The sequence below is a fragment of the Nycticebus coucang genome, chromosome 5 (genome assembly GCF_027406575.1).
Source record: "Nycticebus coucang isolate mNycCou1 chromosome 5, mNycCou1.pri, whole genome shotgun sequence".
NCBI lineage: Eukaryota > Metazoa > Chordata > Mammalia > Primates > Lorisidae > Nycticebus > Nycticebus coucang.
This window is the reverse complement of record NC_069784.1, coordinates 22,242,056-22,267,849: the sequence shown is the minus strand read 5'-3', so window position 1 is coordinate 22,267,849 and position 25,794 is coordinate 22,242,056.

The window sequence follows — 25,794 nt, the reverse complement described above, 5'->3', positions numbered from 1 at the left end:
TTTCAAAAGAAAGGAAGGGAGGGAGGGAGGGAGGAAGGAAGAGAAAAGACAGAGAGAAGGAAAGAGGAAAGGCAAGTTATAGACTAGTAGAAAATATTTTTAAAATATATATCTTGGCTCGGCGTCTGTGGCTCAAGCGGCTAAGGCGCCAGCCACATACACCTGAGCTGGCAGGTTCGAATCCAGCCTGGGCCCGCCAAACAACAATGACAGCTGCAACCAAAAAATAGACAGGCATTGTGGCGGGCGCCTGTGGTCCCAGCTACAGGTGGGAGTGGAGACAGGAGACTCGCTTGAGCCCAGGAGTTGGAGGTTGCTGTGAGCTCTGATGCCACGGTACTCTACCCAGGGTGACAGCTTGAGGCTCTGTCTCAAAAAATAAATAAATAAATAAAATAAAATAAAATATATATCTACTTTGGCAGCACCTGTGGCTCAGTGGGTAGGGCGCCAGCCCCATATACCGAGGGTGGCGGGTTCAAACCCAGCCCTGGCCAAACTGCAACAAAAAATAGCTCGGTGTCGTGGCGGGCGCCTGTAGTCTCAGCTACTCGGGAGGCTGAGGCAAGAGAATCGCCTGGGCCCAGGAGTTGGAGGTTGCTGTGAGCTGTGTGATGCCACGGCACTCTATCGAGGGTGATAAAGTGAGACTCTGTCTCTAAAAAAAGAAAAAAATATATATATATATATGTCTACTGTAATAACCAACTCAGCAAAAAGACACCTAAAAGCCCCTAACTGTCTCAGCCTGAGTTCCCCCACATCTCAACCCACCCACCCTGCAAAATCCAGGAACAGGTTTCAGAATAAAACAAGGAAGTTCCCTGAGTTCCCAAAGACTCCTAGCCACAGGTAAAACAATGGTGAAAACTTACTCAAGCAGAGTTTCCCAAGCTACTGAGTCTCCCAAGTTTGTCCCCATGCCAACTGCCACGTGGTAGCCCCTGACTGTAACCCCACTCCGAGCTAACCCCCACATTCTGCTTCTGTACTTGCCAGCTTGCCACGCAGCACAAAAATAGTATAAAAATCAAACTGCTCCTCATTGCAGGGCCGTTTGCCCTTTGTGCAGGTGTAATAAATCACCATCTGATTTATACCTAAAGTGGGGTCCAAGTCGTTCTTCAGGTGGCAATGAGTAAAATGCTACCAAAAGACTTATATCAATAATACACAAGGAATTTCTACCTCTCAGTATTACAAAGACAAACAATACAATTTAAAAAAGAGGAATCGGAGTGGCCCCTGTGGCTCAGTGAGTAGGGTGCTGACCCCATACACTGAGGGTGGCTGGTTTGAACCCAGCCCTGGCCAAACTGCAATAAAAAAATAGCTGGGTGTTGTAGCAGGCGCCTGCTACTCGGGAGGCTGAGGCAAGAGAATCGCCTAAACCCAAGAGCTGGAGGTTGCTCCAGCACTCTACTGAGGGCGACAGAGTGAGACTGTCTCTAAAAAAAAAAAAAAAAAAAGGAAGAAATGAGGAATAGCTGGCCCCTGTTGCTCAATGGTTCGCATGCTGGCCCTAGGCACCAGGGCGGCAGGTTCCAGCCTTGCCTGAACCTCATCAAAAAGAAAAAAACCTAGGCAGTGCCTGTGGCTCATTGGAGTAGGGCCCCAGCCCCATATGCCAGAGGTGGAGGGTTCAAACCCAGCTCCGGCCAAAAACTGCAAAAACAAAAAAAAAGAAAAAAAAACCATAAAACAAAAAAATTTAAAAAACAAGGAATTTATTTCAACAGTCACTCTACCAAAGAAGATATGCAGAGACAAGCAAATGAAAAGATATTCTACATCAGTAGACCTTAGGAAATTCATATTACTACTCGGGAGGCTGAGGCAGGAGAATCGCTTAAGCCCAGGAGTTGGAGGTTGCTGTGAGCTGTGTGACGCCACGGCACTCTACCGAGGGCTATAAAGTGAGACTCTGTCTCTACAAAAAAAAAAAAAGGAAATTCATATTAAATTCAATTTAAATAAGACACCACGAGAATGGCTGTGATTAGAAAAAAAGAAAGGACTAAGTGCTGGGGAGAATGTGGAGAAACAGGAGGCATCATACATTGCTGGTGGGGGTGTAAAATGATACAGCCAATTTGGAAGTTTCCTAAAACATCATGGATTTACCATATAGTCCAACAATTTTACTTCTAGATATTTACGAAAGAGAAATGAAAGCATTTGCCCCCCCACAGACTTGTACACAGATGTTCAGAGATGCTTTGTTTGCAATAGCCAAAACCTGGAAAAAACTCAAATATACACGAACTTAGGAAGAAACATATTTCGGCACATTCATATAAGGGAGTACTATTATTTAATAGAAAGGAGCAAACTTCTGATAAATGCAAAAACCCAAATGAATCTCAAAGCATAATGTTAATTGAAAGAAGCCAGACAGCGTAGGTCTGACCTCAATCATACGAACTCGTTGAAAGGGAAGGCCCAACAGGAAGCCGTTCCCAGCACCTACAGGCCGGTAGCTAGGCATGGACTGCAAAGACGCACGGGAAACTTGGGGAGTGTCGAAACGGTTCTGTGTTATGATTGTGATGATCCTGACACTGTTCACGATTGTAAGCACTTAATAAAGTTCACACTTGAAATTGGTGAATTCTATTGTATGTAAATAACACATCAATACATCTAACAAGGAGAAGGAGAAGGGGGAGACAGAGAAAGAGGAGAGCAGCAAAAACAACAAGAAGAGTCTCTTTACCTGAGCCCGAGACTTACTATCACCACTGTAATCAAGATGGTGTGATACTGGGGGGAAACAGCTAAGATGAATGCGACCGATTGCCTGCATACCAGGAATTCATGATAGTGGTACATCTTACAAACCACTGGGTGTTCATTTCTTTTTTCTTTCTTATTTATTTTTATCTGTGTGTTTTTTTTTCTTCCTTTTTCTTTTTTAAATTGGGCCAAAGTGGGAGCAAGTGACCTAACTTAGTCATTCCATTAATAAAAATAAAGGTCAACAGAATCATCTTGACTAGAGGGTACATAGATGATAGTGGCTCTCCAGTTTACCACGCAGGGATTCAGCATACCTAAAGATGTTGTGGTGTAGGTATATGGTGTTGAGAACTTATCTGAGAATGAAGTTAATTCATAGGGAGCCAGAGCTAAGAAAGGGATGGAGGAACAGAGCTACTTGTGTTGTATTGGGCTCCTGGTTCTAGCTATACCCAAAGCTGGTTGTTTGAACTAATAAATTCCTTTTCCTGCCTAAGCAGGTTTAAGTTGGGTTTCTGTGTCTTATGACAGGAGTATTGAATAATGTTTGTGTGCCGCGGGGTAGTACTAAAAGTACTGGCTTATGCATGTACTTACTGGGTGTCCTTGGAAAGGGCCTTTTAAAATTATGGGCCTAGGTTTCTACCTCTAAGTAGAAACGATCCGGTTGGGACAACAGTTTCCCAGAAGAGTTGCACAAAACAAAGGCACCACAGTGACCTTGATAGGCAATGACAGAGAAACCTCTGCCTTAACTAGACTGGAAGTAAATCCTTCTTTAAAAAAAATTCATTTTAGATATTGAAATTACACACAGATTTTTATGTAAAGAAGTTCTTTGGCTCAAAACAAAAAACTTGGGCGGGACCTGTGTGAGCTGTGACGCTACAGCACTCTACCGAGGGAGATAAAGTGAGACTCTGTCTCTACAACAACAACAAAAACTTCTATGATCTTCTCTACTCAATTCTACATTGAGAGGCACTGCGCATTGCACATCAGACTTCCTGGTGTCTGAATCCAGTTCCAAGTTTCTCTATTCCTTGGCTTCTTTCTCAGTAAAATAGGAGAAAGAATAGTATCCATTAAGAAGGGTTGTTATGGAAATTAATTGACCATGTATGTAAAAACCTTCCAACAGCTCCCGGTTTCTGGTACATACTCAGTAACTGAGTTACTGATGATGTTAGTGAAGATGGTGACAGTGAGAAGGCCTGGAGGATTTCAATGAACCTGACTTATGGTTTGCCTTTGTCAGCTCCCCTAAGGTGTGAGCTGGAGAAAAGAATGGAGATGCAAATGAGGTCACATACTTGGTCTGTAATTATGTCCATAGGTTGAGAGTAGTGAAAACTTGGTCTCTGTCCTTTGTTATCTGAATATAGTCATCCTTTCAACTGAAGACTAGCCCAAATAAGAATTCTTTTTGTATGTGGTTTAAATGGACTTTTTCCTGTTATGTTAATTACATAAATTTGGAAAATTTATAAGAAAATATTGGGGCAGTGCCTGTGGCTCAATGGAGTAGGGCGCAGGCCCCATATGCTGGAGGTAGTAGGTTCAAACCCAGCCCTGGCAAAAAAAAAGAAAATATTAAAGCATTGATAGTCCTACTACCAGAGATAAATGCTATTAACTTTTGATTGTTTCATATTTCAACTGAGTATTATTTTAAAAGAAACCTTCCAGGTTTTCTTTTAAAGCATTTAAAAAGAATATGTGAATGCATACAAAAAACTTTGTGGTATATGTAGGTATGTGCATCTGTGTTCAGTTTTATTTTTATTTATTATTTATTTATTTTTTGAGACCGAGTCTCATTTGTCGCCCTCCATAGAGTGCAGTGACATCACAGCTCACAGCAACCTCCAACTCTTGGGCTTAAGCAATTCTCTTGCCTCAGCCTCCCAAGTAGCTGGGATTATAGGCGCCCGCCACAACGCCAGGCTATTTTTTGGCTGTAGTTGTCATTGTTGTTTGGCAGGCTCGGGCTGGATTCAAACCCGCCAGCTCCAGTGTATGTGGCTGGTGCCCTAGCCACTGAGCTATAGGCACTGAGCCCTGTGTTCAGTTTTATGTCCTTTTCTCAAATAGTTACATTATGATTGTTTTTCCATATTTTCCATATTTCCATAACTATTTTGTGAAAACAGCAAATTTATAACTTCTTAATATTCATCATATGGTTACACCATCATTTTGACAAGTTCCCTAAAATTGGATGTTTTAGTTTTTAGTTCGGATCTGATATGATATCAATCTTGAAACATACTGGATTAGAATCCCTCTGATATTATTTCTAGAGGTAGAGTTTCTAAGTCCAAGTCAGCGATCATTTATAAGGTTTCTCATGTCATCAAATAGTCCTCTAGAAAATTTGCATCAAGTGTACATGCAAAGTATTGCGGTGTCTATAAATAGCGATTGTTAGAAGTTATAAATGCTAATTTTCATTATAGAAACCACCACGAGAGGGTGGCGCCTGTGGCTCAAGGAGTAGAGCGCCGGTCCCATATGCCGGAGGTGGCGGTTTCAAACCCAGCCCCGGCCAAAAAAAAAAACACACACAAAGAAAAAAAGAAACCACCACGAGAAAGCAACGTACCAAATGTGTGTCTTTGTTTAAGAAATTGGACTAAGTTATCATTTTTCACAGAGTGTTTTCCTTTATTCATTTATTTTTTTGAGACAAAGTCTCAAGCTGTTGCCCTGGATAGAGTGCTGTAGCGTCACAGCTCACAGAAACTTCCAACTCTTGGGCTTAAGCAATTCTCTTTCCTCAGCCTCCCGAGTAGCTGGGACTACAGGTGCCTGCCACAATACCCAGCTATTTTTTTGGTTGTAGTTGTCGTCGTTTGGCAGGTCCAGACTGGATTTGAAGCTGCCAGCTCCCATGTATGTTTTTGGTGCCCTAGCTGCTGAACTACAGGCGTGAGCAGAGAGCGTTTGCCTTTAAAGCCTATGAAAACTTACCTTTAAGGGCCCAATACAGACCACATATTTTTTCTCAAGCTCTTAAAGTTCAGTAACTTAGTTTTAAAAATCATTCCTATAAGACTATAAAAATGAGAAGTATATCAGCTCACCGAGTGATTCCAAGTCTTTATAAGCCACAATGCTTACTAACCAAAAAATAAAGAAAATAGTACTATTATTATTATTTTAAAACATATTACCCAGGCCTTTCATGCCATGCTTCATGAAGGACCAACATTCCAGCATTTAGATGGTGTAGGCAAAGGAATTCCCTCCATCACTAGTGCTGACTTCTGTCTGGCTCTAGAACAATCTCTGGTTTAGATCAGCGGTCTGTCAGTCATTAAATAATGAATATTTGAATTTAAGTATGAAAGACAATTTGAAAATATTTCTTACACATCTCTCATTCAAGTTCTAGAAACACGAATTAGGAAAATGTTGAAAGAGGGCAATTGGCAAAATGGCATCGTCTAGAATCTAAAGACTGAATGTAAATTTCCTAGCGCTATCGCTGTGTCCTGACTGACATTCTGCTTCTCCATGAGATCTCAAAGTGCTGCTGATGTCCTGGTTTCTTGACCTTCTTCTCAGTCTTTTCCCCACATTAACTGCTCTTTGTAACCTAATGTGGCCAGAACCGTCCTGTTCCATCCCCATAGTCCCCATAGTCCGCCTTCTCCTCTACCTTTCTCGTCAGTCATGTTGATTTCCCCACCGGTCTCTGGACTCACCTTGACCTCCCTTGTCTTTATGTCGGCATCAGTTGCGTCCTTTGGAAGTCTTCCTCCTTTGTGTGGTTTTGTAAATGCTAGTCTTCAAAATGTATTCAAACTGGGCAGTCTCTTCTACAGTCTCAACTTCCTGCCGCTGACCATGCTGTCTCAAATTAACTGAATATTTAAGCAGAAAATGGCCTTGGAAATGAACTTGCCCCCACTCCCTCATTTGGCAGATAGGGAAACCGAGGACTAAGCAAGTGAAATGATTTGGCTTAGATTGCAAACCTTGCACAAGGGCCAAAACCCAGCATGCTGTTTTTCGGGTTTTTGTTGTTGTTTGTTTGTTTGTTTCTTTTTGCAATTTTTGGCCGGGGCCAGGTTTGAACCCACCACCTCCGGCATATGGGGCTGGTGTCCTACTCCTTTGATCCACAGGTGCTACCCCAATATGCTGTTTTCATTTCAGAGTTTTTCCTACTACTCCACTTTATAAGTTTGTATCTTTTAGATTACTTTTATTAATAACATCTGTAGAAATGCTATCTTCAGATAACAATGAAAAACAGACTCATTTTGCTTGAAGAAGCTGTTTTTTCTTCCCATTTCTCAAAGCAAGAGATTTTCAAAAACCCATATGCAAAACTTAGAAAAAAACTACCATCTAAAATAATATCATTCTGTAAAAAAAGAAATATTTCAACACCAAAAAATTAGGACTATAATCCTGGAAAAAAAGACAAGTCCCTTTTTTTTTTTTTTTAGAGACAGCATTTCACTGTCACCCTGGGTAGAGTGCTGTAGTGTCATAGCTCACAGTAACCTCAAACTCTTGGGCTCAAGTGATCTTGCCTTAGCCCCCCAGGTAGCTGGACTACAGCGTTCACCACAATGCCCAGCTAATTTTTCTCTTTTTAGTAGCGACAGGGTCTTGCTGTTGCTCCCTGAGCTCAGGCAATCCACCTGCCATGGCCTCCCAGAGTGCTAGGATTACAGGTGTGAGCCACCATGCCCAGCCCACATAAGTCATTTTATTTTATTTTTATTGATTGATTGGTTGATTTTTTTGCATTTTTTGGCCGGGACTGGGTTTGAACCTGCTACCTCCAGCATATGGGGCTGGCGCCCTACTCCTTTGAGCCACAAGTGCTGCCCCCCCCACCCCATAAGTCATTTTAAATGAACACAATTTATTGTATGGGAAGACTCAAAAAATTGTCCTAATTATTTTCATTATGGACCGGCAGAAATTTTCCCAGCAATCAGCATTTGAGAATCTGGCTCAGATGACCTTTGAGGGCCTCTCCAGCTCTTAAACTCTGTGATTTTGAGCATCATTTTCCATTTCCAATTATTTTAGAGGTTTCTGGTTGTTGGGTCTTTGTAAATGAATCCTTCTTAAGCTTGTCTATCAAGGTTTCACTACATTGCGTGTGGAATGACTACTGGAGATTTTGGTGTTAAGCATAGCAATGCGCGCAGAGACATACAATTATCCCTTCCCCTTTACCACTTTGGAAGCCGTCCCATTTCCCTCACCCTCACTCCAGGGGACAGAGCAATGGTTCTGAACTCTGACCTCTCCTTTCTCCTCAGAACCCTTCAGACCAAGGGGTCAGGCCCAAGCTACAGCTGAAGATTGTGTCCCTTGACTGAAAGCCTCTGAGACTTGGCTTCTGCTCAGGGTCTAACTAGTGAATTTTGCCACCCCCTGGACTTGGAGGCAGAAATTCCTTCAGGAAGAACCACCTGACCCTGTTAACAGTCTGGAGGAAGGGCAGAAGCCTGGGACCAGATCCCCTTTAAATTTTCCCCTTCTGAGTCATTTCTTTGTTTTCCATTTCATACCTAAGTGTGTATTTGGGGTGAGGAGGTGGGGATGGTGGGGGATGCCAGGACTAGAGCCTAAACGCACGGAGGCTGGAGACTTGTCCACCCACTTGCCTCTGCAACGGCAGCAATCAGCCTGCCACATTGAGTGCTCAACAAATACTTACTGGTGCTTTACAAAAACTATTTCTAATTCTTATTAGAACTTCATCTGGTCGGTGCATCATTATTTCCCTTATGTGGACAAGGACTGTGAGGCCCAAAGTGGTTAAGGAACTTGGACAAAGTCAGAGAACTAGTTTAAATGACTGAACAAACAGTGTTCCCAGTGTGGTTGGCTGCAAGCCCACCCCCAAGGGAAGCTGCTAGAAAAAGTAGGGGAAAGGCAGCTGGCAAGTTGTTCCAAGGGCTTAACTTAGCAAATCACTTTCTCTGGCCAAGTCTCTGCTTAGGCGGAGAGGCCATTGTTCATCATCGGAGAGGATGCTCATTGACCTTTTTAGCCTCCCAGATCTCTAAAAGCCTCAGGTCCATTAGGAAGTGAGAGGGAGACCCAGGCTAGGACCAGCTCTCCTGACAGCCTGTCTAGTGCTTTAACCTGTAGACACCAGCAAAAAACAAAGGAGCCCATCGTGCCTACTAAAACAGCGAGCTGCTACAACCAACACTACAACTAAAGCATTAGTAGCTTAACCAGCAAGAATTTATTTCTTGTTTACATCACAATCTAGTGTAGGCAGGAGGCAGACCTTCCCTCTTCCTCTCGGCTGGTCCTAAGAGGCTTTTGGTGTCCTTCATGCTATCTCTATTTAGCCAGCTAACGGGAAAAAAAAAAAGAGGAATGTACCTGGGAGGGCTTAACAGGCCAGGTCTGTGAGAGGCACCCCCCCCTCCCACCTATGTTCCATTGCCAGAACTCAATCAGGTGGCCACACCCACCACTCGCAGGGAGGCTGAGAAACAGAGTCTAACTGTGTGCTCATGAAGGACAGCCTCCTGGACACTTGTCAGTTCTAGAAGTCTAAGGACAGCCTCCTGGACACTTGTCAGTTCTAGAAGTCTCTTTCAACAGTAGTAGCAGGTATAAAGGGACCAGTTCCCAGGTTGTAGTTTTGTCCTGAACATAGTCTCAACTTTATGTCCCTATAACATATTTATTTAAAAATACTTTTTTTTTTTTTTTTTTTTTGTAGAGACAGAGTCTCACTGTACCGTCCTCGGGTAGAGTGCCACGACATCACAGCAACCTCCAACTCTTGGGCTTACAGGATTCTCTTGCCTCAGCCTCCCAAGCAGCTGGGACTACAGGCACCCACCACAACGCCCGGCTACTTTTTTTGTTGCAGTTTGGCCGGGGCTGGGTTTGAACCCGCCACCCTCGGCATATGGGGCCAGCGCCCCAATCACTGAGCCACAGATGCTGCCCATTAAAAATACTTTTTAGGGGCTCAGCACCTATAGCTCAAGTGGCTAAGGCGCCAGCCACATACAGCAGAACTGGCAGGTTTGAATCCAGCCCGGGTCTGCCAAACAACAATGACAACTACAACCAAAAACTAGCTGGGCATTGTGGTGGGTGCCTGTAATCCCAGCTACTTGGGAGGCTGAGGCAAGAGAATTGCTTATGGGTGGCACCTGTGGCTCAAAGGGCAAGGGCACCAGTCCCAGCCCCGGCCAAAAAACACACAAACACACACAAAAAAAAAAAAAAAAGGGAGAGAGAGAATCGCTTAAGCCCAAGAGTTTGAGGTTGCTGTGAGCTGTGACACCATAGCACTCTACCCAGGGTGACAGCTTGAGACTCTGTCTCAAAAAGAAAAAAAAAAGTTTTTAGCAAGGCATGGTGGTTCATGCCTATAATCCTAGCTCTCTGGCAAGCCAAGGCAGAAGGATTGCTTGAGGTCAGGAGTGTGAGAACAGCCTGAGCAAGAGTGAGAGACACCATCTCTACTAAAACAGAAAAAATTAGCTGGGCTTGGTGGCGCATGCCTGTAGTCCCAGCTACTCAAGAGGCTGAGAAAGGAATATTGCTGAAGGTCAGGAGTTAGAAGTTGCAGTGAGAAATAATGACACCATTGCACTCTAGCCGGGACAACAGAACGAGACTCTGTCTCAAAAAAGAACAAGACTCTATCTCAAAAAAGAAAGAAGGAAACAAACAAAAAAACTTTTCTTGGAAGTTCACCGTAAATAGCATGCTGACAGGCGGCTGGGAAGGAAGGAGGCAGTGGCAATTCTAAGTAGCTAAAATTTTTTATGTTGCTCTTCAAGGCTTCTTCTGTTTTTGTGCTTTACTGTGCTAACGTTTATTGTATACTTACTATGTACTAAATAGCACTTGGTAGCATTTGACACCTGTGACATTTATTAATCCTCATAGCAAGGCTCAGAGATACATGCCATCCTCATTCCCACTTCACAGATGTGGAAAGGGTAGTTTTAAGAAGTTAAGAGCTTGACCAAGATCACAAAGCCAGGATGTATGAGAGCTGAGACTTTAACCCAGGTCTCTCCCATTCCAGATTCTATGCCATCCACTCCATTGTCCTCTGTTGGCAAAATTGTGGCCAGAGCTGGAGCCTGCTCACTGCCCGGGACACTACCCCTGAAGTCTACACACCTCTGCCATGCAAATTCCATTTGTTTACACGTTGGCAAAGGTCACTATGTGTCCCTTCACTAATACAGCATCCCAAGCGCCTCAACTCTTTCTTGAGTGTAAAATAATTCTTACATGTACATACACCTTTGGTCCACATTTTAGAGACTAATTTCTAATGAAATAACTTATATCCAGTCCAAATACCTTTTAATTCAGTGGGATATTTCAAAAGGAATACTGTATCAGTTCTCTCCACCCACCATTGTTACAGGCTAGTCAGAGCTTTCATTACAAGCTTTTAGACACTTGGAGCACCCTGGGAGGGAAGCCTGGGATCAATTAGGGCAAGCCGACTAAAGGTTAATTAAACAGGGCCCTGGACTGATGCTTTGTCCCTCCTTGCAGCGTGAGGTCCTAACAAGGTGAGCCGCTTGGACTGTGTAAACACTATTCAAGTATAACTGGCCGTGTATCCGCCCCCGTTAGAGAGTAGCTTAAAGAACCTTGTTAGAGGAAGCCATTGGGCAGAGGGGAGGGAGAGGGGGTGGTCTTTGAGCTCTTGAACTCTAAATGAACCATAAACGAGGGCTTATTATAAGCACCACTCCCAGTCCTCAGCAGCACGGGGCTCCCTTTGCGAGTTTCACTGTAAGCAGAATCTAATCCCACACCTGTCTTTCTGGGGCATCATCCTGCTCCACTTGCCTCTAATTCAAGTAACTGAAAGGTGTGAACAACAGATTTTGAGATCCTGGTGCTTTGGAGATAGATTATGCAAAGAGCACTCAAGCAGCGTGAGGCTGAGACCACTCTGAGGGGCTCCCGTGGCTCAGGACTCAGGCTGGGAGCTGTTCCCTTCCCAAGCACTGTACTCCAGCAGAGACAGCCATCATGGGGATGGGAGCCACATGCTAGCTTTCCAGGGACTCATTACCTCATTTGGAAAGGGGAGCCCCGTGGGCACCTGAATCTCCCACTCATTCAGGGGTCCTCAATCTGTGGCCCATGGGCCACATGAGGCGGTATGATGGTATTTGTTCCCATTTTGTTTTTTTACTTCAAAATAAGATATGTGTAGTGTGGATAGGAATTTGGTCGTAGTTTATTTTTTGTATTTTTATTTTTTTTAACTATAGGCCGGCTCTCCAGTGGTCTGAGGGGCAGTGAACTGGCCCCCTGTTTAAAAAGTTTGAGGACGCCTGGTAGCTCAGTAGTTCTATATCTTGGCTACATTTCATAACCACTTGGGGAGCTCTTTAAAATGCTGATGCCTGGGTCTTTGCCCCAAGAAATGTTATTTTTCACACACTCCCTGGGAGGACCCAATTAATGGACAGACCAGGTTGAGAAAACATGGTATCTCCTCACCCTTCTCTAGCAGGTGGGACAGTTTGGTCCTGAGAAAATGGTGGGCCTGAGAGCTGTCAGCTCGAGCTGACCGCAGCCATTGGGTGGTCCACCATGCCCAGTCTTCTTACTGAACAGGAAAGATGGTCAAATTGATTATTCAAGGCTGTTAGCTCCCAATGCAAGTCCTTTGCTTTTCCTTCTCCCTGTCACATTGCCTTCTTGCCATGTGACATTCATTGAATGTCTTTGTTATGCTAGGCCCTGGACAGGGCAGCATAAGGAAAATGGGAGAAGGAGAAAAACATGGTCCCTGTCCTCAAAGAACTTGCCACCTTTCACCAGGCAAGCAGCTGTAATGGTCTGGAAACCAGCTTCCTACATATATTTTTTTTTTTATTATTCTTGGGGATTCATTGAGGGTACAATAAGCCAGGTTACACTGATTGCATTTGTTAGGTAAAGTCCCTCTTGCAATCATGTCTTGCCCTCAGAAGGTGTGGCACACACCAAGGCCCCACCCCTCTCTCTCCTTCCCTCTCTCTGCTTTTCCTTCCCCCCCATGACCTTAATTGTCATTAATTGTCCTCATATCAAAATTGAGTACATAGGATTCATGCTTCTAAGCTTCCTACATATTAACAGCTGTTAGTGAAAGTTTCATAGAGTGAGATAAAAATATAGAATTTTTTAATTTTTTCAAGGATTAATGATGCTTTACCCCCCATGTAGAGGTAATAAAGATAAAGGTCAATGTCCCTTCTCCAGACCCATTCACATGTGCAGTGTACACACACATATACCCATCTGTTTCCAGAACCCAAAAGGGCTAAACATAGCTATTTTAGACACCAGTCACATGCCTGTTCCCTTTTTTTATACAGAACCTGTTGGTAGGAAAACCTGGGTAAGCCAGGGTTTCAGCAAGGTGCCAGGGTCCTTCCAGTTAGTCCCAAATCAACAGAAAGCCCTATCTAAGGTTATAGGCCTTTTCACATGGCTACTTCAAAATCTTACATTCAGTCAACTAAGATTTGAATCCTATGATGCACCAGACACCATCCTACTCACTGGAAATCTAATAGTGAGCCAAAAACACACCCCTATCCTAATGGTGCTTGAAACACAGCAAAGAAGACAGACATCAATATAAAATTGCTACTGCAGTAAGTGCAGACGTGCATGAGGTGTGCGAGAGTGTTAACAGGGGAACACGGGGGTCACAGAAGGACTCAGGAGAACTTGGTCATGAACTTGGGCTTTAGGGCAGAGAATTGGTGGCCTGGTGAGAGGGTAAAGGTAGCTACATTCCAGCCAGAAATAAACAGTCTGAGTGAATTGGTGAGAATGGGCTGCCCTGGTGGTTCGCAAAGTGTTTGACAACCGTGGGTACCAGAGATCCTTCCAGAGGTTCTGTGAGGTAAAAACTGTTTTTATAATGATACTAAGATGTTGTTACCCGTTTTCACTGGATTTACGTTTGCAGTGATGATGTAGAACCACACAGGAAGGCGGTGTAATTCTCACTAATTCTCCCTGTGTTTGTATTCTTTGCCCCATGTTCTTGCAAGGGGAAAAAAAAATCCCTGTTTCACTTCAAAATGCCTTTGATTAAGCTTAACAGTTATTTCTTTTATTAAATCGCTACCCCTGAGTACATATATTTTTAATAATCTGTGTGACAAATGAGAAGTCTGCATAAAACGCTTTTGCAAGTAGAAGTTTGATGGTTGTCTCCAAGAAAAGCACTTGATTTTTTGAGTTGCAAATGAAATGAGCTGCTTTTATCAGGTAGTAATTTTCTTGAAAAAAATCGACAAACTATAGTTATTCAAACTTGGGTAGTTCGCAGATATTTTCTTAAAAATGAATAAAGGGAGACTGTCGCTTCAAGAAAAATGACAGTGTTTGTTGCCAAAGATAAATCTCAAGCTTTCAAACAAAATTAGAATGTTAGAAAACTGGTAGCCATCATGATGAGCGTGACAGATTCCAGCACTTAAAGACTCCAATGAGATTAATGGTGATACTAATTAATACGATTTTTAAAATACTGTGTAATGACATAGGTCACCATTTGGAAGATACATATAACTCAGTAAACCAATCTTCTCCAAATAACCAATCATGAGGTTATAAGATCATGCATGGATAAAGGATTCATTCAAAATACAAGACAGCCGAATGGATTTTAACATAACAGAGTATGAAAAGTTTATTGACAAGGTTTCATGGTTCCATATTGTAACTTTTTTTTTTTTTTTGCAGTTTTTGGCCAGGGCCGGGTTTGAACCTGCCACCTCCAGCATATGGAGCTGGCACCCTACTCCTTTGAGCCACAGGCACCATCCCTAACTAACTTTTTCTTTTTTTATTCTTGTCACTTCTTTTTTTTTTCTTTTTTTTTGCAATTTTTGGCTGGGGCTGGGTTTGAACCTGCCACCTCCAGCATATGGGGCCGGTGCTCTACTCCTTTGAGCAAAGGCGCCGCCCCACCCCTAACTAACTTTTAAGAAACTATCACTTGTCCAGTTTTGATGCAATATCCAAAAATATATTTACAATTATCACAAAATGCTATTCAAATACACTTCTTTTCAACTGCAGTGATGATGTGTGGTTCTACGTCATCACTGCAAATGTAAATCCAGTGATGCCAGATTTTCTTTATATCTCTCAGCAAGATTGGAACTGATTAAATGCAGGAACAGGTATCAAAATTTAGGTGTCTCGGCTCAGGACCCGTACTTCACTGGTTAGGGTGCCAGCCACATATACTGGGGCTGGTGGGTTTGAACCCAGCCTGAGCCTGCTAAACAACAACAACTACAACAACAACAACAAAAAAAAATAGCTGGGTGTTATGGTGGGTGCCTGTAGTCCCAGCTACTTGGGAGACTGAGGCAAGAGAATCGCTTAAGCCCAAGAGTTTGAGGTTGCTGTGAGCTGTGACACCACAGCACTCTACCAAGGGTGACAAAGTGAGACTCTGTCTCTTAAAAAATATATATATATATATGTATAATGCTTTTGTTTTGTCATTTAAAAATTAATATATACATACATTTAAAAATGTTCTCCAGCGGTGCATCTTACAAGGGAATATGTGAATCCTAGTAAATGTGGAATGTAAAGGTCTTAGCAAAATAACTAAGAAAATGCTACAAAAGCTATGTTAACTAATGTGATGAAAATGTGTCAAACGATCTATGAACCAAGTGTATGGTGCCCCACGATCATACTAATGTACACAGCCATGGTTTAATAAAAATAAATATAAAAAAATAAAAAATAAATAAAAATGTTCTCCATTTTAATTTCTGACATAGAAATGTTGATGGATATAATTCACACAAACAAAAACTCGTTGGGATCATCAGTAATTTTTTTTTCTTTCTTTTTGAGACAGAATCTCAGTCACCCTGGGGTTGAATGCCATGGTGTCATAGCTTACAGGCACCTCAAACTCTTGGGCTCAAGTGATTCTCTTGCCTCTGCCTCCTGAGTAGGTGGGACTACAGGCGTCCAGCACATGCCCGGCTACTTTTTTTTTTTAGAGCCAGGGTCTAGCTCTTGCTCAGTCTGGTCTTAAACTCGGAGTGCAGGCAATCCGCCTGCCTCAGACTCCAGAGTGCTAGGATTATAGGCATGAGCCACTGTGCCTAACCTGATCATCATATCCCCATAATTTTTAAGAATTTAATGGGGTCCTGAGACCAAAATATATTATTTTGAGATATTATATAAACTGTTTTGCAGTAACAAAACTGTCTTGAATTTCAGTGGCTAAACACAACAAATCTTTATTTACTTCTCACACCATCAGTAACTCTCTCAAGACAGTTGTTTCCCACGTGCTGACTCAGCAATCCAGGTCACTCTGTTTTATGATTCTGTTACTTCAACATTTGGCCTCCGTGGTTGCAGCTGTAGAAGAAAAAGCTGGAAGAAGGCACATCAGCTCTTAAGTATTCTGCTGTGTGTCATTGCTATTCAGAGATCACTTGACAGAACTGGTCACACAGCCCTGCCCACCAGCAAGTGAGTATCTGATGAGCAGCAAGTGGTTGTATCCACTGTGCAATGACCTTGTTGTGAGAAACTGAAGTTCCATTGGAAGAACCGATGGAAGATGAGCTGATAGTGAGATGAAGTGTAATGCATGAAGAGGCTGGGGAGCTCTGTCAGGGTCAGACGCATTGGCTGGCCACATAGGTCATGGTAAAGATTTTGACCCTTTTCAGAGCAATGGGCAGACAATGAATAGTTTAAACAATAGGTGACAGATCACCACAGCTGTGGGAGAAAATGAATGAGGGGGAGGGGAGTAGAAGCAGTGAAGAGCTGTGCTGCTAAATCAGATCTTTGGGGAAAAACCAAAGCCTTGATTTGTGGTGTTTGCCAATTTCTGTAGTGTAAATACTTCCACCATGGCCAATTTCAAGCTTGCAATTTGATGTCATTGAATACAGAGTTAGGAAAGGACATGCACAATTAGCTCTGTGACCATTAAGCAGGCTTCAGTGTGCTAGAAAACTAGTCAGGAGTCTGGATACTTGTCCAGACATAAGATGGTTGGAGCTTAAACTTTCCTGTCCTTTGAGCACACAGCTAGAGGGTCTCCACAGTCTATGCCAGGTGTCCTCAAACTTTTTAAACAGGGGGCCAATTCACTGTCCCTCAGACTGTTGGAGGGCCGGACTATAGTTTAAAAAAAAAAAAACTATGACCAAATTCCTATGCACACTGCACATATCTTATTTTGAAGTAAAAAAACAAAACGGGAACAAATATAATCACACCACTTCATGTGGCCCGCAGGCTGCAGTTTGAGGACCCCTGGTCTATGCATTTTAGCAGTTGAAGTCCCTTATCCCCACCACAAACAAAATCACCACCACCACTGCGTAACAACAAGGATTTCCCAGCTGTTGCTATCATATATAGTGGTAAAGGATGTGGCTGTCTGCCTCCTTCCAGCTATAGTCCTGCCTTCAATACAAAAAGCATGTACCTCCATCTTTTAAGGATCAGCAAAGAAATACTTCCTCCACCATTAGCTCATCTTCCCAGAGCTATGTTTGCAAACAACCCTCAGATATTCTAGCATAACATTCCTTCCCAACTGTTCCAAAGAGGCATAGCCCAGAAAGCTGCCAGAAAGGCCTTGCTTGGGTTTTCAGCCACCTCTAATTTACATGAAAAGATTCACAAGAATCAAAATAGTTACAGACTTTACAACTACAGGTTATAAAAAAAGCTTTTGCAAGCTTGTAAAGGGCAGGGAAACTCAGCTGTTGCTGAATGAAACCAGGTGACTGTTTCACAGGCCTGATGGATGGAGTGGGAGTCTCTCCACAGGGCACTCTTGCTTAAGTCACCATGTTCCTGAGCCCTGCTGCAGCAGCCCATGTGCCCCTGCTACCCAACCTCAAGTTTAGCTAGTTTACCTGGCTCTTTTTCCTCCTTCCTTCCCCCTAATCAAATTTCCAGAGCAGAATAATAGCTTGTATATACCTGAAATGGCGCCTGGGGTGCTGCTATTTAAATAGCTCTGCCACTAAACACTACAGGTGTTGCTCACAAGCTAGCTCCCAGATTTTAACTGTTTGTAGTTTTCTCCAGAGGCCTTTTTTATTTAAAAGACTTGCTTAGGTCAGCTACTACTGCCTTCTTTTTTCCTGTCTTTCTCCAGCCCTCCCTTCCTCTCACTTTCTTTTCCTTTCTTTTCTTTCTTTCCCTCTTTGTATAAAGCCACGCTCTAGCCTTCTTCAGCTGCCTTATCCATCCCTCCTCTTGCTCTGGGAGTCACTGACCCTCTAACAGAGTGGGACACACATGTGGTGGTTCCCAAGTCCTCTTCTCCTGGCTCTACTTGCTGGACAAACCTCCCAAACAGAAGCAAGTGACCCAAACCAGGTTCAGTTGTTGTATCTGTGTCACATTCAAAGTCTTACAAAACCCCTGTCATCAGACACCTGAGTATTCATTAAGGGAAAAGTAGGCAGATGTGGCAGGTCGCTGAGAAAGAAAATGCCACAAAACCCTGGATGCCAGCACATGCCAGTGTGCTGTCTTGAAACGAGTTAAAAATATGGACTTGTTTTCTGTTTTAGATATTTCAGTTTTTATTCCTAAACTCACTAAAACCACTAACCAAATAGAACTGAAAACAAAAAAGAGTCCCCTCTCCATGTCCTTAGAGTCGTTCAATCCGAATTGTCCTGGCTGTGCAGGTGCAAATCGTGAATGTGTAAGTTAAGAGACTGACTTCTTATACAGCGAAGTAAAGACATTTAAAAAATAGATAGGGTGACCATGAAGTTCATGTGTAATTTAAAATAGAAAATCATATTTATTTAAAATAGACATTTTGATGAAATAAAGGACATTTAAACATTATCTTTTTTTTTTTTTTTTTGAGACAGAGTCTCACTTTGATGCCCTTGGTAGAGTGCCCTGGTGCCATAGCTCACAGCAACCTCAAACTCTTGGGTTCAAGTGATCCTCTTGCCTCACCCTCCTGACTTGCTGGGACTACAGGCACCTGCCACAACGCCTGGCTATTTTTAGAGATGAGGTCTCGTTCTTGCTCAGACTGGTGTCAAACTCTTGAGCACAAGCAATCCACCTGCTTCGGCCTCCCAGAGTGCTGGCCTGTAGGGAATTTTTATCACGCTAACTTTGTCAAACCGTATGATGTTGAAGGCCAGGTGTGGTGGCTCAGGCCTGTAATCCTAGTACTCTGGGAGTCCAAGGCGGGTGAATTGCTTGAGCTCCCAGATTCGAGACCAGCCTGAGCCAAAGTGAGACCCTGTCTCTACTAAAAAGACAAAAAAACTGAGGCAAGAGGATCGCTTGAGTCCAAGAGTTGGAGGTTGCTGTGAGCTATGATGTTGCCATGGCACTCTACTCAGGGTGACAGCTTGAGACTCTGTCTCAAAAAAAGAAAAAAAGAAAGAAAATCACTACATTAGCCATCTAGCAAGGATAGGTGAAAATTATAGTCCACTTAACTTGAGAATCCAAATTGAGTGCATCCAACCCCATCTAAGGAGGAGAGAGTATTTGGCAGGTATCCCCATTGGCTCTATGGAGAAATGAAGTCGCAGAGAATTTAAACAACATCACACAGCTGAGAATGTTGGAGTTAGAATTCCAACTTAAGATGCAACTCTTTCCAAGAAAGAAAGGGTGGAGGGAACAGTAGATTTTCCCAGCACTAATATCAAATTAATTTTACTAGGCCTTCTCTTCCTGTTGTGTAATTCTCTGCCCATCAGGCAAACTTCCAACCTTGGTTTTGATTTCACAAGGAAGTCTACTACTGGGTAAAGAGATTCTGAAACAGACTGCATCCAGTTGGAAGTTATTAGCTTCCTTGTTTACAAATCAACCTCAGTAGAGTTTGGGTGTAATAAGTCTATTTCCTGAGGCACTGCTGGGGAACCAAAGAATAGATGGTGGAGTTTTTAAATTTGAAAACCTGATTTTCCCACCCTAGAATTCAGAGGAAACAAATATGCTAACCAGCACTACTAACAGGACTGTCAGGGACATGTTGGTCAGGCTGTGACCAAGTAGGATGGACCCTCCACCTGCCAACCAGATGGCTCCCCAGCAGGTTCCTCTGCCCAGCGATGCCAGCACCCGACTGACCTTGGGCACCTCACTATACTCCCCAGCCACGCTGCGGCTTCTTCATCTACGAATGGAGGATTTAAATAAAATGATCTTAAGGGCTTCTCCCAGACTGAAACGAAACCATCAACAAAAACAGCAGTGAAATCCTCGAAATCCTCAGGACGATTTCTGCTGCTAAATGTAGGGATCAGGCATTTCTCCTCTTTAAATGACACACAATCTGGGAACCAAGCAAGACTCCTTCATTTCCTCCCCTGACCCCAGTGTCATCCATTTCCACCCACCCTCAGCAAGACAAACCCTGGGCAACCAAAGGAATTTCCCTTTTCTTATTGGGTTCTTATTGGGGGTGAAATGAGAAAAGGCCTGTAATTCACGCAGCACAGCAGGGTGCAGTGTCCTGCAGCAAGCTCTCACTCAATGGCAATTATTACTATCACAGGGCTGCGGCCTCTGCTTGATAACCGCCCCCCAGCCCGTTCATTTAAATATATGACCTGGGCCCACACTCCGTGCATCCCAGAGGTGACACAGTTTCACACACAGCTGGTCAGCCGCGTTACCACACTGCCTCTTCGGGTTCTGTTCCACATGGGCTTTGGCTCTGAAGTGACTCAGAGATGAGCCAATGCCAAGGTCCCCAACGGGAGTGGACCCTGGATGCTGCCAAAGTGCCCAGTCCCAGCCTCAGAACAAGGCTGGGCAGACTCTAGGGCAGCAGGGGAGGGAACGGCCCACCCAGCACAGCCCGGCAGGCATCCAGGATCTCACCCAGAGCCTCTCCACTGGATACTTCACCTTGGCCTCTGGCTTCCTGTCTCCAGATGGGCCAGTGGGGCAGATTCCATTCATTCCATAGCCTCCATCCTCCTCTTCCTCCCTCTGCTTCCCCCAGGAGACCGTCCCCTCCTCCTGCTCTCAAGTACAGGCACATATGTGGGCTGGGGTCAGGGCTGCAGGCCAGCTTTGTCCCCCCACATACACCAAGTGTTGCAGTAGCAGCTGCCTCCTGGGAGAGAAACCAGAAAGCAGAGGGATAGGGGAGGGAAGAGTCACTGTTCACTATGTGCCTTTTGTACAGTTTGAGTGCTATGCCAAGAGCATGAAATACCAGGCCAGTAAAATTTAAAACAGAGTACAAATAATTAAAAAAATCAGCCCCCAGCGGCCTCATTCTATTTTCTGTTTGGACAACTCAGTGATGCCCCAACCCTTAGGATGTTAGAGAAAACTTAAAAAAAAAAAAAATGTGTATCAGACGCCATTGCCAAGTTTCTGGTCAAAATTCTTTGTTTCTGTATCCACTTGAATCACTTTTTGTGGCCTCCCTTGAAGACACTGAGCGTGCCAAAGGAAAAGAGAGCTTGGAGAGCTGGAAAGAGGGCAGGATTAGGGGTCAGTCAGACTTCGGTTCAACTCCTAGCTCTCCCACTTATTAGTCGGAGCAAGATTCTGAAGTTCTCTAAGCCTCAGTTTCCTCATCTCTCTAAAAGAAAACCAAATTGCCCACCCTCCTCTAAATCACAGCCGTTCAGAACATAGGCTTTAGCAGTAGGTTCAATTCCTGTAACTGTCCCATCCTGTTTTCTCTCCCTAAGCCTCAGTTTCTGCAACTATAAAATGGAGATAATATTGTTGGTTTGAAAAAGCTGTGAAGTTTAAATGAGATGATGTATGAATAGTCCTCAGCAAAATAACCTACACTAAAATATTCACTAAACTGTAACACTTTCCAACGTATTTTTGTGAAAATAAAGCAAGATAAAGTGCCTAGTCCTCAAAAATATGCATATATATCTTTAATATTTCCTTTCCTTGAGGTTCTTTTTTTTTGGTGGAGAAATTCCCTATGGGGAATTCCCTGCCTGCCTTCTGGTCTGTTTGGGTTTTTTTTGCAGTTTTTTGGCTGGGGCTGGGTTTGAACCCACCACCTCTGGCATATGGGGTCTGCACCTGACTCCTTTGAGCCACAGGCGCGCCTGCCTTCTGGTCTTTTAAACCACTCTCTGACATACTCCTTTTAGTTTGCTCGTTTCAGTGTTCTTATGTGAAGAAATCAACCAGGATGGCAAAAGAAAGAGCACTCAAAACTTCCCTAGGGTGGAAAGATTTTCTGAAGTTCTCAGCTCTGACCTTGGAGGTACTGGATGGGGCCTTTCCCACTCCTGCTGTAGGTCTTTGCCAAGCTGACCCCACATCCTCACCCGTGTACTTCTTAGTGGCAGGGGGCTCTGCCATATTCATTTCCAGCCCTTAGCACCAGTCTACCGGGCAGCTAGTAGGTGTTCGACATTGTTTGATAAATGAATGAGAGGAAGGAATGAAGGGTGTCTAAGGTGTAACTGAGATCACTTTGAATGGCAAGTCAAGGTGAGCCCAAGAGAAAAAAAAATATGCTAAAAGTCAATAAAGGTTGCTTCTTATCCAGAATCATCCCGGCCTTTTCTGCTTTGGCACCTATCAGGGTTCCAGTCTACCCACAGCTGCTGACATACTAGCTGGTGGTGCGGCTGGGAAGTGATAGGGGCTGAGCACATTTGTCCCTCTAGGGCAGCCTATTTGCTTTAAGAGTTTCCTCCACCTCTGCCCCACCCTTCAACGGATCTATGATTCTCCTCTAAAAGGCTGCCCCCACCAGGCTCATCTTCACTCAGACAGACCCAGAGTGAATTCCGAGCCCTCTGGCGGGGCTCCCTTAACCCTTTGTACAAAACTGGCTACTAGCAATGACCTCTTAGCAAAACATTGGTTTTGCTTCTCCGTCTCACCCACTAGATAGTGAACATTTTGTAATTCCTCCCCCAACCTCAGTGCCTAAGCGCAGTGCTGGAAACAAAAGAGAACTTAGTAAATGTTTGCAAAGTGAATAAAAAATGAAAAACTAGAGTATGGGTGCAATTATTTTGAGGGTCAATGAGCAAAGAATGCTTATAGCAAACAAAAGGGGTGTGGCTAAAAATTATTTAACGGGGGGAAATGGAACGTTCATTCAGCATTATTGAATAAACAAGACATTTGGCAAGCAGCTGAGGAAAAACTGGATTTTCTGAACCCCAACCCAGTGTTTTCTTGTGCCCTCACCACCGCTGTCACATGGCTTTTGTTTGCGATTTGTAGCCTTTGGGGAACCACATCGTGGTTCATCTTTTACTGGGTTTCACAATTCTCCCTTCCCATCAAGGACACATTACAAAGCATATACAATAACTGCTTTTCACATATACAAGAATTTAAATTGTATTTTGTTTAGTGAACGTCACGACACCCCTTTTAGATAACTGGAAACACCTGGGGATGTTGTGCACGCTGGCCCAGGAATGGGCCCTTCGAGATGTGCTCAGAAGGCCCCGCAGCAGAGAAAGAACATGCAGGTCCCTTCCTTTCCTGGGCCAGTGCTCTGGGCTTAGGACTCCCCGTGTTCAACTCAGCCGGAACCTAGGGACAAGTGGTAGGGTGGTCCAAATCATTGAGGAGTCACAAACCTATGCAGGAATAAGCACTTTCTTCCGAAATAATCCGTTAATTTAGGCAAAGATTTTTGACTTGAATTATCAAATTATTTCTATTCCCTATTAGCTTTGTGTAGGTTTGTGCCATCCAGTGCGGCAGTAACCCTGCTCACTTAAAGTTATTGAGCAATCGAAATCTGGCTAGTCTGCATTTTGAAGACTTGGTACAAAAAGAAAGTGTAAAATACCTCAATAATTTTTAACATGGATCACACATTAAGATATAATATTTCTTTTATTTTTTTGAGACAGAGTCTCACGATATCGCCCTCAGTAGAGTGCTGTAGCATCACAGCTCACAGTAACCTCAAACTCTTGGGCTTAAGCGATTCTCTTGCGTCAGCCTCCAAAGTAGCTGGGCCTACAGGCGCCTGCCACAGTGCCCAGCTATTTTTTTTTTGTTTCAGTCATCATTGTTGTTTAGCTGGCCTGGGCCAGGTTTGAACCCACCAGCCTCCGTGCATGTGGCTGACACCATAACCACTGTGCTACGGGTGCCAAGCCTAAAATATAATACTTCAATATATTGGTTAAATGTAACATACTGTTAAAATTAATTTCACCTGTTTCTTCTTACTTTTTTTTTTTTTTTTTACCATGGCTACTAGAAAATTTTATAGTGCAAATGTGGCTTGTGTTATATTTCGATTCAACAAAACTGGTGCAGATAATCCCTATACACAGGCTCAGGGCCATGGAAGCAAAAAATCATAAAGATTTAGCAAAGGGAGAATTTATTCCAGGAAGAATATAATTTATTTCAGATGAAAGGGGTGACAATATCTTTTTTCCCATGTTAGATTCATGGCTGAAGCATCTATAACAAAAGACAGATGAACAAGAGAAAAGCTTACAAACTTATTTAAAGAAAGGTTTTACATGACACAGGAACCATCAGAAATAAACCCCCAAAGAAACAGGGAAACCTGTGTGTTTTTATACTAAGTTTGATGGAGAAATGGATGATTGTGAGGATATATTAAAATGATCTAAGAGTTATAAGCTAGGAGTATTTGTTCAGATCCTTCTCTGAGTCTCTGGAAAGTCTTATCCATTGCAGAGGAAAGTGAAAGGATTTTTATAGCTCATTTCAGCAAAGTCAAAGGAGAGTGAGAGTGACCTTCCTGCTTCCCCTGTTTCCCCAAATGCCAAGGTGCCATATTTTGGGGTATTGTGTCCCCATCAGAGGCTTACTCTAAAGAATAAATGAGCTTGTTGGGCTCAGAGCACAGTACCCCCAAAGTCTGGCACCCTGGCGTGCTGAGCACTTGGAGCTGAAGATGAGAGGCCTCGGGAGGAAGGTCTCTCCAACCTTCTTACCTCTTGTCCCCCACCCCTCTTTAAAACAGAAATCCTTTTCCTGTAGGCTGGTCATAGAAACGAGAACTCATCTCTACCCTAAGCAAGTCACAGAACCTGGAAAGGTCACACTCTCTCTTCTCTTTTCTCCACGCAGAGTGGAATACTCCACCAAGAGCCCACGAAGAATCTGAATAAATGGTCCTTGCTGGGTACCCCCTCAGTCTACTGCCATTAGATCATACCCTTTTGCCCAGTCACACTTCTACACGGCTGTCCATTCCTAAGCATAAAAATAGAGACTTTTCCCTGGGTCTTTGGGTCTTCACTTTGGAAGCCCCCAATGTCAAGTAAAACTTAGATTAAATAAATTTGCTATGCTTTTCTCTTGTCAACCTGTGTTTTGTTTCAGGAATGTCAGCCATGACCCTTATAATGACTGAGGAAAGATCTCATATCTTTCTCTCCCTACAAGCTGATGTATGTAAAATGCTCCATACAGTTCCCACCGCAAACAAAGTGCTGGATGTGAAGTGACAACCATATTTTTTTATTCTGTTAGTCAAGTTCAAGAGAGAACGTTGGTACAAAAGAAGAACATGGGCTTTGGTGTCAGACCTAGAAATGTTTTGGTTCAAATCCATGTATTTGTGGTCTCAGAAAAGTAATTTAATCTTGTTGTGTTTCAGTTTACACATTTGCAAGGTAAAATTCCATCTTGTAAGATTGCTATGAAAATTAAATGGGGCATAAACAACATCCTGCCCAACTCATGGTGTTCAAGTATGAAAACTGCTGTTAGGATCCTCTCTCCCATCTAAGCCTGAGAGACCCACCAGATTTACTATGTCCCAGCACCCAGTATACCCATACTACAAGCATGCCTAGCTCAACTTGTGCTGTCTCACCTCTAGAACTGGGATATGTTAAAATCCTGCCTACCATTCAAGATCCTGTTCAAACCCATCTCTTCAAATGTCCTTTCCTTTCCCCAGAGATGGTGGCTGTCTCTGTTGTCCATTATCTCCTCGTGTAGCCCAATCCAAAGAGATAAGGGTGCATTGCCCTTGGACAAATGCAGCATTCCACACCAGTAGTTCTTAAAAATGGCAAAACAGAAAACTAATAC